This window comes from Carassius auratus, chromosome 48, assembly GCF_003368295.1.
Source record: "Carassius auratus strain Wakin chromosome 48, ASM336829v1, whole genome shotgun sequence".
Taxonomy (NCBI): Eukaryota; Metazoa; Chordata; class Actinopteri; order Cypriniformes; family Cyprinidae; genus Carassius; species Carassius auratus.
Genome location: NC_039290.1, coordinates 5,083,006 through 5,089,853, shown reverse-complemented (window position 1 = coordinate 5,089,853; position 6,848 = coordinate 5,083,006). Strand labels below are relative to the sequence as shown.

Below are 6,848 nucleotides of genomic sequence, written 5' to 3'. Positions count from 1 at the left end.
TTGGTACAGAATCATCTGTGTCCAGAAGGAGTCTGTCTGGCCTGCGAGTTGGGGTTCCTTTTTCACATGCTGATTTGAGCAGAGGAGACCCCTGCCAGGTACATTAACACTCTCTTTTCAATCAGAATTCATCCAGCTGTATGTAGCATTCAGAGCTGTCAGCCATGCATAGCATATGTACTCACACACAGCACTTGTTTGTTTCTTCACAGGCCAGTAACTTTTGCCGGGCTTTCCGGACAATCCGGAGGCGTCGGCGTTAGTTTGATCCTGGCTGATTCTGATGAACAGACAGGGAAAGCCCGTTCTGGGACATCTTATCCAGAGCTGGAACCGTTCATACTTGCACAGCTACATCAGGAAACACTGGAGCAGGAAGGGCCACAGCATACAGAGGAGCCAGCAGCAGGTGTGGAGCTGCACCGTTCTTGAATTTAATGCAATAATTTACACAAGAACAGTGTGTTTTATGTTTTCTGTCCTCGACAGTACGAGTACGCTGGGTTCCTCAGGGAGTCTGTGATTGGTCGATTGTTTGGCTGTGAAGTGGAGAATAGCAGTATGTGTCGATGTGGAAAGGAGACCGTTCGCTCCTCCTTGACTCTGCTCTTTACCATGCACTACCCTGAGCAAAGATCTCTAGGTCAGAACCACTAAACTGCACATCAATCACACATCAATCCATCTTTGTAGACCAACATGGTCATGAAGCACAGATGTTTAGCTGGAGTTGTATGGTTTGATTTAGATTTTGCTGCTTCTATAAACTGCATTAATTAATTAAATAAATTGCTTTTTTGGACAGATACCGATAGAGGAATATGAGTTTGCAGAGATCCTGAGAGAGTATTGTGTTGGAACAAGCACACAGGCCTGGTGTGACAACTGTGAGAATACCAGCCAACAGTACGTAGTTTTACACGGATATCTATATACACAAGTTCAAAACATTGATACAAAAATTGGACTTTGAAAGTAATTATACTTTTTTTTATTTTTTTTTTTACCAGGATGCATTAAATTGGTCATGATTGTAGTGGAGACTATTTCAAATAAATCAAAAATGCATCGGCTTTTCACAAAAATGTCTAGCAGCACAACATTGAATCTTCATTATTGATAATAATAATTATATATTTACTGAACCAAATTTAGCATATTAGAATGATTTCTCAAGTATCAATGTCTTCTGAAATTCACGCAAAATTTGAAACACAGGAATAAATTACTTTTTAGTTTTAACATAGAAAACAGTTATTTTTAATTGAATAATATTTCAAACATTACTTTTATTGTATTTTGACTTATTTCAAACGTTCTTACCAAATTAGCAACCATAAGTGTAAAACACAAAATGCTTAATATTGATGTATTTTTAGGTTCAGACCAGGAACATTCCGATGTCTGCCTGATGTTCTGGTGATCAACTGTGAGGTGAACAGTGCTAAGGAGGCAGAAGTTCTGGAAAGGCCCAGACTGAGGTCAAGACCTTTATGACGGATATACACTAATACCTTTACAGAATCAGCCATAAAATCTGCCCTTAAATATTCTCTAATGCTTTTACGCTTCCATTGGAGTCATTACTTAAAGATGCCTTACTGCATGATATTTTTCTCTCATATAATAATACAATACTATGCATTAGCAATACAACAGCCTGTTTCATTCAGCTGATCTGTATGTTATTGGAGTGTACACTCTAGGCACATTGATTTGTCTTAATTTCCCATTTATTGTTCACAGTATGCGTACAACAAAGCTTGAAGAAAGAAGCAGCTGAACCTCCCAAACCCAAAGAGCCTTTACCGACAGAATGGTGTTTAGAGTAAGTGTGCTGATTGTAGAAATGCATAAAACATCTACATTTTTTATATATAATCTATATAATGTACAGGGAAGAGCTGTGCAGCGTGGAGGGCTTGACCTTCGACACTCAAGCGGAGGACATGAGGCACGTGTGGATCCCTCTCAGTCTGAAAGATGTGCATTAGTAAGACTCCAGGGCCTGGAGGTCAGCAGCCTGTCTGAGGGAGAGGAGGTGAAGAACACCTTTTCACTCTTTCAGCTTCATTAAACCACGGTCAAGATTGGTCATACCTGGGAAATATGGACCCGTCTTAAGGTTATTAAACTGACCCTGCACAAATAAATAGTCTTGTTTCTTCTCTTAGCTGACTGAAAGTGAAGAGGCAGAAGGAGCGTCTGTCTATTGACCTGGTTGTCACCGTATCTCATATCCAGCATGCTCGGACTGGAGGAAATCTGGTGGCACATATCAAAGTGGGCGAGACCTATCATCAGAGGAAAGAGGTGTGAGCAAATCTTTTAAAGTACTTGCTAACCTTTGACATAATATCTTATCATGACAAAAAGGAACAGTGGTTTTCTGTCTTGATTTCAGGGAGTAACACACCAACAGTGGTATCTGTTCAATGATTTTCTGATTGAGCCCATTGACAAGGTAAAGATACCAAACATTGGGCAATTTTCAAACTTTCATCCTTATTACCATACATTATGGACTAGCACATTAAGTTCTCTATACCCACAGGAAATGCATCAAATATGACACTGAATTGTGTTGCAAATATGTCTTTATTAGGCTGAATCAGCTTCAGTTTGATGTGAACTGGAAGGTTCCTGCTGTACTTTACTACGTCAAGAGGAACTACCATGCCAAGTATGATTTGCGAAGTATGTGATCATTTATCTCACAGAATCTACTTTTCGTCTTCTCACTAAAAATGTGTCTGTGCTATCCCAAAAATGTTCATAAAAATTTGCATTTTATCTTATAATATGCATACACTACTGTTCAAAAACTTTTAAATTAAATGAATACTTTTATTTAGCAGGGATGTATTACATGATTCAAAAGTGAGAGTAAAGACATTTAGAATGTTAAAAAATGCTTTTCTTCTGAACTCTGTATTTCTTAAAGAATTCAGAAAAACAAATCATATGGTTTCCACAAAAATATTAAGCAGATGTGAAAATAATCAGTGTTTCATGAGCGTCAAATCAGCATGTTCGAATGATTTATGAAGGATCACGGGAATAAATACCATTTTAAAATACCATATTTTCCGGACTATAAGTCACACTTATTTTCATAGTTTGGCTGGTCCTGCGACTTATAGTTCGGTGCGACTTATTTCTCAAAATTAATTTGACATGAACCAAGAGAAATGAACTAAAAATTAATCAAGAGAAACATTACCGTCTACAGACGCGAGAGGGTGCTCTATGCTGCTCATTTCTCCTGTAGCCTACACTGAGCAGCATAGAGCGCCCTCTCGCGTCTGTAGACGGTAATGTTTTCTCTTGGTTCTAAATAAATGTGACTTATAGTCCAGTGCAACTTATGTTTTTTTCCTCATCATGACTTATTTTTGGACTGATGCAACTTATACTTAGGTGCGACTTATAGTCAGAAAAATACGGTATATTAAAATAGAAAACTGTATTTTTGATCAAAGAAATGCAGCCTTGATGAGCATCTGTTTGAATTATTCCTTCCTCTTCTCATTTCCTCCCAGTTAAGAACCCTATTGATGCCAGTGTTCTGCTGACGGAGGCCTCTTTGGCACGGAAACAGAGGAAGAGTCACGCCACATTCATACCCCTCATGATGAGCGAGATGCCGCAGGCTTCAGACCTTGTTGGATTGGATGCAGAATTTGTCACGCTCAACCAGGTCAGTGGGAAACACTTTAAAGTTCGATAATTGCTGATGTTTTGTTTTTACATTTTGTCCTACCCCAAATTTTGAATGCTTTTGTGTGTTGCTGCTTGAACAGGAAGAGGCAGAACTGCGCAGTGACGGGACCAAGTCCACCATCAAGCCCAGTCAGATGTCTGTTGCTCGCATCACATGCGTGAGAGGCCAGGGACCCAATGAGGGAGTGCCGTTCATTGATGACTACATATCTACTCAGGAGCAGGTCACAACACTTTTTGAATCATTCTAATTGTAACATAATAGGGAAATGTCACATAATAGGGAAATTACCTTTTGTTCTGATCAGGACCTGTTAAAGACCTCATAAAGTGAGAACCACCGTTTTGTGCCTTATCAGAAGATAAGTGTTATCTGTTAGTGTCACTTGTAAGAATTATTTCTGAATCATTTAATCGGAAGGTGAATCACAGGGAATAACTATTACTGTCCTCGTGATTTCCACATGTTTGCTTTCTGTGTTTTTGTCAAAATGTTGGAAAAACGTTTCTGCTTCTTACTTGTTTTCCATCTTTACATGTACAGGTGGTGGACTACCTGACTCAGTACTCTGGTATCAAACCTGGAGACCTGGATGCAAAGATTTCCTCGAAACATTTGACGACTCTGAAATCGACATATCTGAAATTGCGATTTCTTATCGACACTGGCGTTCGCTTTGTCGGCCACGGGTTACAGAAGGATTTCCGGGTCATTAACTTGATGGTGAGCTGCATTTTTGCGAAATCATTTTTATTTAGTATTTGGAAATGTTTTAATTGTTAGTAAATATGGACCCCTTAAATTTTTAGGTTCCAAAAGAACAGGTGTTTGACACCGTCTACCTCTTCCACATGCCTAGGAAGCGAATGATCTCCCTGCGCTTCCTCGCGTGGTACTTTCTTGGTAGGTTTCGTGCATAAACTTTCCCTAATCTCCTGTGTATCAGTCATGTGTATCAGTCATATGTCATTTTCTGTGTATCAGTGTTTTTTTTGCTTTTCGAACATTTGTTTAGATCTGAACATTCAGAGCGAAACTCATGACAGTATCGAAGATGCACGCACTGCCCTACAGTTGTACAGGAAGTACTCCGAGCTGAGTCATAACGGAGGACAAGAAGAGTTCCGGAAGGTTCTCAAGGCTCTCTATGAGAAAGGACGCAAGCTAGACTGGAAAGTTCCAGAAATTGACTCTGCAGATGGTCAAGGTAGCCCAAAAAGTACGAATCACTGACATGGCAGTGAGATTATTTCATATAATTTATATTAGTGTTTTTGTCTATACATAACAGGTATTAAATAAGTACATCAGTACAATATTTTAGAGGCTGTTAAACAGTTAGGGGAAAAAAATTGCAACACATTCAAAGTTGAATGATATGGGTTTGTAAAAATGCTAATATACTGTATATGGTATAATACAATAAAATACACACTAATTTTATATAATGTTTACTGAAAACCTGAATGCTGAATTTGAGCACTATCCATAAACAAGACTGTCAGCAGATTTTGTAACTAACACAATGAAGAGGTAACCCTTCTGTTAAAGGAGTAGTTCACACAAAAATGAAGATTGGCTGAAAATGTCCTCACCCTCTGGCCATCCGAGATGTAGATGAGTTTATTTCTTCATCAGAACAGGAGATTTTTAATCTCAACAGATTTGGAGAAATTTAGCATTGCATCACTTGCTGGATCCTCTGCAATGAATGGGTGCCGTCAGAATGAAAGTTCAAACGGCTGATAAAAACATCACAATATTCCACAAGTGATCCACAAAACTCCAGTCCATCAATTAACATTTTGTGAAATGTTTTGTAAAATATGAGTCCTCTATCCATATTGCCTTTTCTAGTGAAAAAGGTCATCTTACCTGAATCAAGGGAGAAATATGCACAGATCAAACACTGCCTACAAGTGAAAACATTCCAAATCAGTTCTAAACAAAATATTCTGTGTGATGTGAGAGGACAACAGGGGATGGAAGGAATTATGGATTCATATTTTGACCTGAAATAATGGTTTAAACTTAAACGCCTTTCTGATGGATGTGTTTCTTACAGACATGCAGCTTTTCACGTCACAAAAAGTTGTAAATTAGGAAATTGTTAGGTGACCTATTGCTATTCGCCCAAGAAGGCCAAATATTAGCCAGTTTATCATCCTTAAAAGCAGTATTGTCTGTCTCAACAAAATATTAATTGCAAAAACTAATATAATTCAATTTAACTGCATAACAGAGCACATGCCCATGATTAACTTTTTTTTTTTTGAGTGTACAATTTTAACAAATGTTGTTTGATGAATGTCTGATGCTCTTTTCCCCTTTGCAGGTACAGCTGTGTTTCCCTCTGTGATGGGTTTATGATTAGACCCATGTTGGTTATATTCCTGCCAAACAGATGCCAGCATTTCACCAGTCATTTCTTGTACAGACTTTCAGTTCTCCTTTAACATCTCTTGAGCCAAATTACACCTCTTAATGAGTATATTTCATTAACATTAGATGGCAAATCTGACACAAGGCTTGTTATACCTTGTTAGAAATGTGTTTTTTGCTATTAAAACTGTTGGAATCAAAGGAAATGTTAAAACATTTCATAATGTCATGTTTTTCTTCACCGTATTCTGTAGCCCGTGTGTGGTATTAAGGAAATATGCATAAGGAACGGGGGGAGGGTCAGTTTTCAGGATTCAAAACTCATTAACCAAGTGTTTTTTTTTTTTACGTGTGTTTGACCCTGCAGTGGCTTTTTTCACCAAGGTATTTATATTGTGTCAAAAACTGCACTTACATTATATGTATTACTGCACACAGTATATGAATTAAGAAGTCAATGGCTTTACTGTGTTATTTTCTATACTGTAACAAAGATGTACACTTTCATAATGTGGCAGCTGAATAAAGACTTTTGATAAATTTGTGAGTCTATTTTAAGATCATTTCAACTGTGTGGTTTATTTTAGCAGTAAACCATTATTAAAAAAGGGCTAATGTAGTCTCAAAGTAAAAAGAAATATCAACCTCTTTATCTAAGGTATGTACTCAGAAATGCACATGAAACATTAAACCAATTAAATGCTATACTATGAGAACACATAAAAAGCACCAAAACGTGCAT

At 37.8% G+C, this 6,848-nt stretch overlaps 1 pseudogene; it reads left to right on the top strand.

The window, feature by feature from the left end:
* The first annotated feature begins 3 nt into the window (after positions 1-3).
* Positions 4-6,629, top strand: LOC113065289 (PAN2-PAN3 deadenylation complex catalytic subunit PAN2-like; annotated as a pseudogene).
* The last annotated feature ends 219 nt before the right edge of the window (positions 6,630-6,848 follow it).